The sequence below is a fragment of the Schistocerca nitens genome, chromosome 6 (assembly GCF_023898315.1).
Source record: "Schistocerca nitens isolate TAMUIC-IGC-003100 chromosome 6, iqSchNite1.1, whole genome shotgun sequence".
Classification (NCBI taxonomy): domain Eukaryota; kingdom Metazoa; phylum Arthropoda; class Insecta; order Orthoptera; family Acrididae; genus Schistocerca; species Schistocerca nitens.
In genome coordinates, this window is record NC_064619.1 from 289,007,369 (window position 1) to 289,018,085 (window position 10,717).

The window sequence follows — 10,717 nt, forward strand, 5'->3', positions numbered from 1 at the left end:
ATACTCCATACTCAGAGATATCAGAACGATCTCCACTTACAACTGTCGACTCGGTGGTTTCCGGACCAGAGTCACTCAACTCAGACAAAAACATTTACCCTTCTTCATCATCAGTGAAAGTTTGTAACATCATAAAGGAATCATCCTATCATCCTGTAATACTGTAAGAGGCATTTTTTGCGAGCTTGCGTTTTACTTTCGTTTAAAATGAGCTCATGTTTTTCGAATTCTTTTGTTGTAGCTTTGCGTACTAGATGTTGGTCTTTGTACAAAAATGGCTCTGAGCACTATGGGACTCAACTGCTGTGGTTATCAGTCCCCTAGAACTTAGAACTACTTAAACCTAACTAACCTAAGGACATCACACACATCCATGCCCGAGGCAGGATTCGAACCTGCGACCGTAGCAGGTCTTTGTACAACTTAGACTTTGTTGTGTAGCACTTGTTATAAAAAATCTATTTCCATTCCTATGATCTTGCACTCACATTACCATACTTTAATCAATGTATTTATCCCACGTTGCGTATTATTTTCTTTGAAGTGATTTTAAGATATCGTTTAGAAAATAGTTACGAGGTCAGTCACCAAGACTGTTCTATATACTTCCTTTTGTTTTTGAATCATAGTTTCAGGCAATTTAACTGACATAAATGATGACTAACTGACAACCTCAGCTGCTAATAGGAGTTGTTGTTCTACCTCGATGTGGACAGCTGAAAATGTGTGCCCCGACCGGGATTCGAACCCGGGATCTCCTGCTTACATGGCAGACGCTCTATCCATCTGAGCCACCGAGGACACAGATGGATAGCGCGACTGCAGGGACTTATCCCTTGCACGCCTCCCGTGAGACTCACATTCCCAACTGTCCACAATTCTACATATGTATTGTACCTTATAGACATTTGCCCACCCACTCATTACTCGCGCACGCGCTGGCGATTCCCGTAAGAGTTAGGGCAACCTGTGCGCATTCGCACAGACAAAGGTCAATGGCTGGGTAGCCTTTAACTATATATACAAAGACAGTAACTTGTTCTCGAAAGAACAGTTATTGTTGATGACCGTGCAGCTTTTCCCTGAAATAAATGATGACTAACTGACAACCTCAGCTGCTAATAGGTGTTGTTGTTATACCTCGATGTGGACAGCTGAAAATGTGTGCCCCGACCGGGATTCGAACCCGGGATCTCCTGCTTACATGGCAGACGCTCTATCCATCTGAGCCACCGAGGACACAGATGGATAGCGCGACTGCAGGGACTTATCCCTTGCACGCCTCCCGTGAGACTCACATTCCCAACTGTCCACAATTCTACATATGTATTGTACCTTATAGACATGTGAGTCTCACGGGAGGCGTGCAAGGGATAAGTCCCTGCAATCGCGCTATCCATCTGTGCCCTCGGTGGCTCAGATGGATAGAGCGTCTGCCATGTAAGCAGGAGATCCCGGGTTCGAATCCCGGTCGGGGCACACATTTTCAGCTGTCCACATCGAGGTATAACAACAACACCTATTAGCAGCTGAGGTTGTCAGTTAGTCATCATTTATTTCAGGGAAAAGCTGCACGGTCATCAACAATAACTGTTCTTTCGAGAACAAGTTACTGTCTTTGTATATATAATTTAACTGACGTTAAAGCATAAATTATTTTTAATTTATCCTCTTCCGGAATCTTAAACTTACTATATGTTACGGCATTAAAGTTAAAATCTTGAACAAAGCCAGGCAACGACCTCACATGACCTGCAGAAACGGCGTTAGTGTGCTTTCATAAGTGATTTTCAGGTCGTAAAGTTAAGTCCAATACAGACGCAATTTTCTCGAGGAAGACGAAATCATGTAATTCAATGCAGTTCATCAGAAGACAGATTCTAGGTCATTAACCGGTTGTGGTATTGGCTTAGGTGCGTTCCGTTCCGCTTTGAAATAGTGAAACTGCTGAAAAGGGACCATACGTACCATTTCATTATTTTCATGCATCTTGCCTAAAAGCAACCGCATATTCTCCCTCTGTGTATTTCTCGAGTCAGCGGACGATTGACGTCTGGAAGCGTAATGGACAGATCTGTTCTTTTATTCATTGGTACACATGCTTTCCAGTCGTTGCGCTTTCTTCCCCCTCCTCCTAACTTGTTCGGGTATGAATGACTCGCAAGTTTGAATCGTTACTCGAGGCAGACAACAATGTATGAGTGCGATAGAACCATCGCCAACATAGCTTCATAGGCATGTTTAGCAAACAGCAAATATAAGAGGATGAGCCACAGATGTACGTTAGCCTAGAATTTTGGCGTGCGATAGTGTGAACGGGGAGCCGTTTTCTCGGCCTCCGCCATGATGAGCTCTCGGTCTCCTCTGTTATAACATCTTGTTTATTTTGTTGATTGCGGCATTAGAATGAATTTTTTGTTATGGGAACACTTAATACCCTTTCTTTCAGTGTTGTCGATAGGAGAGTAAGGTAGGATCCCTTAATCTTGATTATTTTTGTAAATTCAGTGTGCAAAGGGTAGTCTGATGATAATTCCTTTGTGCCAGCTCGAGCCACGACATTTATCTAAGTATTACATGCCTTAAACATTTAGGGTGCTTAGTTTTTGATCGCTTGATTGTAGAACGATTTATGTAGGACTGCAAGTGCATTTTATCCATTGTGTAGGGACTTTCCCTTGTGATTGGCATCCCCGCGTTTGTCTACCGAACCTCCACGTGTTCACGGTTTTCATGATTAGGAGGTGTGTTATAGTCCGTGGTAAACACTACCTAATTCTGTCAGTTCCTTTTGAGACTATCTGAGTTCGTCTTAGTGGTGTTTTCTTTAAAATTAATGCGTCTAGCTTTTGTTCTCCGACACCTCATTTGTCGATCGTCCTTAAGTTAGCAAATCGCAGCATCCTCCATGTCGTGTATTGAATCAATGTATGACTGCCTAAGAAGTCCATGATATTTTTCGAATTCTTTGAGATCCGTGTTTCTCGAACTAATCCGCTTGTATCAAGGGAGTCGTTTTTGCGTCGATTTGAGATCATTCTGGTGTTTATTTCTTTGCAATTTGTCCGTCTCCCATTGTCAAAAAAAAAAAAAAAAATGGTTCTGAGCACTATGGGACTCAACTGCTGTGGTCATAAGTCCCCTAGAACTTAGAACTACTTAAACCTAACTAACCTAAGGACAGCACACAACACCCAGCCATCACGAGGCAGAGAAAATCCCTGACCCCGCCGGGAATCGAACCCGGTCTCCCGTTGTCCACCCTACCATCAAGTGCTTGTGGCATCAATGTTCTCAACCAATGGTGCCCCACATTGTGCAGAATATTAAAGCTTGTGAAAGATAATTTGACTGGGTGCTCTATTGTACAAAGAGGTCCATCCCATGAACGCCTAGGGAAGTAATTCCAGTGGTAGTTTCCTATTACCTTCCACTGTCCTCCACATCCTGTCGGCTCGCTGACCCAGTTTCCTGCTCGGGTTGGTTACCAAACCTTCCACAGGGTTACTCAGCTTAACGGGGGCACCACGTGTAGGTGAGAGAGGCTAAGAGAACTCTCTTGTTGATTTATTGTATTCGCATCTCACACCCATTTTTAGCCAGAGTCGCAAGGTTGTAGAAAATTCCTCTTGCAATGGCAAAAGAAGGATTCAAGAGGAAACAGAAATTACTTTGTGGACCACTAAACAAAGATCTGAGGAAAAGACTTGCCAAAAGCTACATTTGGAGCGTTGCACTATATGGTGCGGAGACAAGGACATGGAGGAAGGAAGATGAAAGAAGATTGGAGGCACTAGAGATGTGGATATGGAGACGAATGGAAAAAGTGAAAAAGTGAGGACTGGAGAAGTATTAAGAAGATTTGGAGAAGAAAGAAACGTGCTGAAAGTCATCAGGAAGAGAAAACGGAACTGGATTGGACATTGTTTGAGGAGGGACTGTTTATTGAAGAAAAGAATAGAAGGAATGGTGGAGGGAAAAAGGGAAGAGGAAAAAGAAGATACCATATGCAGGACAATATCAAAGGAGGCAAATATTCAGAAATGAAAAGACTGGCTATGTACAGACAAAAGTGGAATACGCTTAACCGATGACAAGACCTGCCGTAAGGCAGAATACCCTACTACTGCTCTCTTTGTTATCTTTTGTCGTGGCCGCAGATCGGAAATTCTTTCCAGATCCCACATATGTGAGTCTGATATCTGTGTCAGTCGCTACCTACGGTATCTTCGCTCTGCTCAGTTTTCACACCTTAACTACGAGGTGGTTGAGCAACGTATTATTTAGTGCATGAGTATGAGTGTGATTTAACCATGAAAATCAGTTACTAGTCAGTTGTGTTACCCGTCCTTTCCGACCGACTCCTGTGCACCTAAGTAATTTAATTAAGATACCAATTAATCTAGTATGATCTTGATGTGCCTGCTTGGGCAGACGGATTATTCAGACCCCTAACGCTTTGTTAGACCCAGCTGCATCATGTTCCTTCCCTGCCTAACTGTGAAATTTTTGGCTGTCCTCATTTGAGGACGCTGGGCGCTTTGCAGTTGTATTGTTATTACACTACTTACTGGGATAAGTGACAAGGGACAAAAAATTGATAATGATCAACTCAAAATAACTTTCAAAGCTACTGTTTATTTTACAATAAATAACATTTACAAAAGTTATAAACTGAAAGTTCTCCAAAAGTGAAATTTCGTTAAGGCGACATGATATTTTGGAAAGCATTCCATACGGAGCGGAACATTGCACTTCCGACAATATGTTGTCAGTTTTCCTTTGCAGTTCTCATCCTGGCATCATCTTTGCTTTTCACGCTTCTGGTTCTGGATGGCGTGCAGCTTCTGGTCATACACTGTATCCCGTACATTACTCCTTGAAGGTGTGATGAGTTTTGTTGGCTAACCTGATTTCAAGATCTTTCTTCTGGTATGTTGTCGCAAACTGTCTTCTTAACTGATCTGTATTTTTTTGGATGAATTCCAACGTTGGATTCTGACGGTGGGAAGCACAAGGTCTAAATTAGTTGTTTGTGTAATATACTTGCTGTCATTCCCTTTTTTGATCGAAACAGCCTTCTCTCCGTCAATTCTGAACGCAAAATATCCCATTTCTTCCTTTTTTTCATAACATTATCTGGTGATAGGGGGCGCTTCCTTGTTCTGCTTTCTTCTATAGTTCCACTTGCACGGAATCCCAGTTCTATCAGTTGGACTAGTAAAGAAACTACCAAAAAATACTTTGTAACTGTTATGCTCATTAATAATGGACAACATTTTCAAAACTGCTTTGGAATCCAGTTGCAGATTTGCGTTGTAATCGTTCTGGTCCAACCCACAAAACAATAAGAGTATGTAACAGTAGCCATCAGTACCGTATGAGACTCGAAATTTACACTCCTGGAAATGGAAAAAAGAACACATTGACACCGGTGTGTCAGACCCACCATACTTGCTCCGGACACTGCGAGAGGGCTGTACAAGCAATTATCACACGCACGGCACAGCGGACACACCAGGAACCGCGGTGTTGGCCGTCGAATGGCGCTAGCTGCGCAGCATTTGTGCACCGCCGCCGTCAGTGTCAGTCAGTTTGCCGTGGCATACGGAGCTCCATCGCAGTCTTTAACACTGGTAGCATGCCGCGACAGCGTGGACGTGAACCGTATGTGCAGTTGACGGACTTTGAGCGAGGGCGTATAGTGGGCATGTGGGAGGCCGGGTGGACGTACCGCCGAATTGCTCAACACGTGGGGCGTGAGGTCTCCACAGTACATCGATGTTGTCGCCAGTGGTCGGCGGAAGGTGCACGTGCCCGTCGACCTGGGACCGGACCGCAGCGACGCACGGATGCACGCCAAGACCGTAGGATCCTACGCAGTGCCGTAGGGGACCGCACCGGCACTTCCCAGCAAATTAGGGACACTGTTGCTCCTGGGGTATCGGCGAGGACCATTCGCAACCGTCTCCATGAAGCTGGGCTACGGTCCCGCACACCTTTAGGCCGTCTTCCGCTCACGCCCCAACATCGTGCAGCCCGCCTCCAGTGGTGTCGCGACAGGCGTGAATGGAGGGACGAATGGAGACGTGTCGTCTTCAGCGATGAGAGTCGCTTCTGCCTTGGTGCCAATGATGGTCGTATGCGTGTTTGGCGCCGTGCAGGTGAGCGCCACAATCAGGACTGCATACGACCGAGGCACACAGGGCCAACACCCGGCATCATGGTGTGGGGAGCGATCTCCTACACTGGCCGTACACCACTGGTGATCGTCGAGGGGACACTGAATAGTGGACGGTACATCAAAACCGTCATCGAACCCATCGTTCTACCATTCCTAGACCGGCAAGGGAACGTGCTGTTCCAACAGGACAATGCACGTCCGCATGTATCCCGTGCCACCCAACGTGCTCTAGAAGGTGTAAGTCAACTACCCTGGCCAGCAAGATCTCCGGATCTGTCCCCCATTGAGCATGTTTGGGACTGGATGAAGCGTCGTCTCACGCGGTCTGCACGTCCAGCACGAACGCTGGTCCAACTGAGGCGCCAGGTGGAAATGGCATGGCAAGCCGTTCCACAGGACTACATCCAGCATCTCTACGATCGTCTCCATGGGAGAATAGCAGGCTGCATTGCTGCGAAAGGTGGATATACACTGTACTAGTGCCGACATTGTGCATGCTCTGTTGCCTGTGTCTATGTGCCTGTGGTTCTGTCAGTGTGATCATGTGATGTATCTGACCCCAGGAATGTGTCAATAAAGTTTCCCCTTCCTGGGACAATGAATTCACGGTGTTCTTATTTCAATTTCCAGGAGTGTATATCCAGAGCATATGGGCTTCAGCCTGATCAACTGCTTCACAAGGTGATACCTATAGTATCTCAAAATCATTTCATCAACTTTCAGATTTTCCTGAAAGACTCCCCATTTTGATAGCGTTTTACCAGAGCCTCTGCTGATGGTTTTATTTGGAAAGGTCCGCAGCTCGTGGTCGTGCGGTAGCGTTCTCGCTTCCCACGCCCTGGTTCCCGGGTTCGATTCCCGGCGAGGTCAGGGATTTTCTCTGCCTCGTGATGACTGGGTGTTGTGTACTGTCCTTAGGTTAGTTAGGTTTAAGTAGTTCTAAGTTCTAGGGGACTTTGAACCATTTTTATTTGGAAATTTTCGTCACTCTTGATTCCACTGGCCTTTTTTTATCATTGAAATATATATTTCATTTCAAGATACCAGTTACGACTCATCGTACCATTCATTATTTGAACACCTAGATCAGCCTCCTCAGACCAATAGACTATTCCACCAAACAATTTATGAAACCAGTAAAGATCAAGAACCCAAAAAATACACGAATTTTATTAGGTACAAAGGAAAAATTTGTTTATCTTTACATTCCATGTCGTATTTTTCAGTTTCCACTACAATCCTGCTGACAACTCCTTCTGAAAAGAGTTCTTCAAGAACCTGTATTGGAGTAAGACCATACAACTTTGCTTTCTGTTCATCCAACAGACAAGAAGCTTTCTTCCCTACATCAGGAAGTGAATATTTCGGAACCTGATCACACCATTTAACTTATTGAAACTTCCTGGCAGGTTAAAACTGTGTGCCGGACCGAGACTCAAACTCTGGACCTTTGCCTTTCGCGGGTAAGTGCTCTACCAACTGAGCTACCCAAGCACGACTCACGCCCCGTCCTCACAGCGCCCCGTCCTTCATATCAGCGCACACTCCGCTGCAGAGTGAAAATCTCATTCTGGAAACATCCCCCAGGCTGTGGCAAAGCCATGTCTGCGCAATATGCCTTCTTTCAGGAGTGCTAGTTCTTCAAGGTTCGCAGGAGAGCTTCTGTAAAGTTTGGAAGGTAGGAGACGAGATACTGGCAGAAGTAAAGCTGTGAGTACGGGGCGTGAGTCGTGCTTGGGTAGTTCAGTTGGTAGAGCACTTGCCCGCGAAATGCAAAGGTCCCAAGTTTGAGTCTTGGTCCGGCACACAGTTTTAATCTGCCAGGAAGTTACATATCAGCGCACACTCCGCTGCAGAGTGAAAATGTCATTCTCATTTAACTTATTATTTACAGGCTCTTTTAGGAGAAACATGAGGAGTGTCTTCGTTGTCTCTCTCACGTAATATTTCAGTAATACCTGCTATAACGCTTACGTACGTATTTCCTAACAAGTCATCTTCAATATTTTCCTCATCGGCTTGCTCATCTACATCTGGAGGAAGAGATACCATGTCTGCTTCTGTTTCTTCAGAAAATAAGTATTCTACTGCTCTCTTCAATGGTTTAAAACATGGCGAGCCATGGCAAAGAAATCTGAAAAGACCGAAAACATAACATTTACCGAAGAAACGCCTAGTGTCCTCAAACAAGGACAGCAAGATTTCATGCACTGTAACAGAAAATATAATAAACTATTTTCGCCTTCATCATTACCAAACAATTTCATAGTATTACATTACGCAACAGCCAAAAATGACAGTGATCTTAGATGTAGCCACAAAAATAAAAATAGAAATAACCAGCAGTCTCCGCAAAAACGCTCCACTTCTGTTAACGTTCTCTAACTGAATAACTGTAGCTGAGAGATAGCAATGGAACCCATTGTTGACGGAGAGCTTACTTTACAGCAACAAATTCCCATTGTTGGTTTTTAGTAGCGTACACCGTAATAATGACGGAAAAAAGACTGTCCTCAATCGAGGACAATGGGCGCTAATGGGTGTGATTTAACCATGCAAATCAGTTACTTGTCAGTTGTGTTACCCATCCTTTCCGACCCACTCATGTGCACCCACGTAATTTAATTACGAGACCAATTATTTTAGTATTATCTTGATGCGCCTGTTTGGGCAGGCATGTTATTCAGATCCCTAACCCGTTGTTAGTCCCATCCATATACTTTTCCTCCACGGAGGTCGGTATGCCTATAATATGGTGAGTGATTACGGCAATTTTCCAACTGAAGACTGCAGAAAACTGCGCAGGGAAGCTTTACACTGCTCACGAAAAGCTCTCTTCCCTCATTGCTTGCATTCACGCTCTGTATCCGTTGTGTTATAAACTGTAATTCCGTCAAATACTGGGATTTTACATCTATCGACGTCTACATGGATACTCTACTTACCACACTTAAGTGCCTGGTAGAGGGTTCATCGAAACACCTTCACAATAATACTCTGTTATTCCACTTTCGAACAGAAAGCGGAAAAAACGAACACCTATATCTTCCCGTGCGAGCTCTGATTTTCTTAATTTATTACCATGATCATTTCTTCCTGTGTAGCTTGGCGTCCACAATTTGCGTATTCGGAGGAGGAAGATGGTGATCGAAATTTCGTGAGAAGATTCCACTGCAACTAAAATGCCTTTGTTTTAATGAAGTCTGCCCCCAATTCCTGTATCATGTCAGTGACACTCGCTCTGTATTTCTCGATAGTACAAAATGTGCTGCTCTCTGAACCTTCTCGATGTTAGTCCTATCTGGTAAGGATCCCACACCCCGCACCAGTACTCCAGAAGAGGACGGACAAGCGTAATGTAGACTCTCTCTGTAGCAGCTCTGTTGCATCGTCCAAAGTGTTTTTCCAATACTACGCAGTCTCTGGTTCGCTATCTCCACGACATTTTCTGTGTGTTCTTTTCAATTTAAGTTGCTCGTAATTGTGATTTCTAGGTGTTTAGTTGAATTTACGGCCTTTAGATCTGACTGATTTATCGTGTAACACAAGTTTAATGGATTCCTTTCAGCACTCATGTGGATGACGTCGCAATTTTCGTTATTTAGGGTCTACTGCCAATTATTGCTCCATAAAGATATCTTTACTAAATAGTTTTACAATTTCCTTTAACTTTCTGATGACTTTACTAGATGATAAACGACGGCATCATATGCAAGAAAACGTAAGACGGCTGCTCAGATTGTCTCCTAAATCGACTATATAGATTAGGAACAGCAGAGGGCCTATAACACTGCCATGGAGAACGTCAGAAATCACTTCTGTTGTACTCATTGGATTTTCCGTCAATTATTATGAACTGTGATCTGTTTGACAGGAGATCACGGATCCAGTCACACATCTGAGACGATATTCCATAAGCACACAATTTGATTACAAGAAGATTATGAGCTACAGTGTCAAAAATCTACTGGAAATCTAGAAATATGGAATCAATTCGAAATTCTTTGTCAATAGCTCTCAAGACTTCGTGTGAGTAAAGAGCTAGTTGTGTTATCAAGAAAGATGTACTACGACTGGAATGACTCCACCCCGTATGCACACAGAGTGCACTTTGGCTTTCTTTCTGTTTGTAGCAGGCGTGTTCCTAAGGGGCCCCATAAACGGCCTAACGTTGGAGCTCCCAAATATCAACAATCCCACCCTCTGTGAGTGCCTGGATCTTTCACGCTGAGAGCTTTTCTCTAAAACAGGACGGGCGACTGCATCTGTTTGAGGGACAATGTGAACCATAGACAGCACCTGCAATCTGTCAGACTAACTGGGAAGGCCTTACGTTTAGCCCCCTAGAAAGTCTTTCGCAGCCTACCACGCGCGCCCCAAGACGACCTCCCACTCGACCACGGGTGAGGGGTCAACCTCAATGGGACCAGTAACTGGATTGACCACCAGTGCGGATCGCTTGGCGGACTCAAACCTGCTGGATGTCCATAGGATCCCTATGGCTGGCTCGCAACTGTGATGCCCATCCACTGC

General features: G+C 44.5%; 3 non-coding genes across 3 annotated transcripts; 1 reads left to right on the forward strand and 2 right to left on the reverse strand.

The window, feature by feature from the left end:
- Positions 1–727: 727 nt before the first annotated feature.
- Positions 728–801, reverse strand: Trnat-ugu (transfer RNA threonine (anticodon UGU)). Its single transcript has one exon. It is a non-coding gene; the product is annotated as a tRNA-Thr (tRNA).
- A 364-nt stretch (positions 802–1,165) lies between these two features.
- Trnat-ugu (transfer RNA threonine (anticodon UGU)) lies at positions 1,166–1,239 on the reverse strand. The gene has a single exon. It is a non-coding gene; the product is annotated as a tRNA-Thr (tRNA).
- A 165-nt stretch (positions 1,240–1,404) lies between these two features.
- Positions 1,405–1,479, forward strand: Trnat-ugu (transfer RNA threonine (anticodon UGU)). The gene has a single exon. It is a non-coding gene; the product is annotated as a tRNA-Thr (tRNA).
- The last annotated feature ends 9,238 nt before the right edge of the window (positions 1,480–10,717 follow it).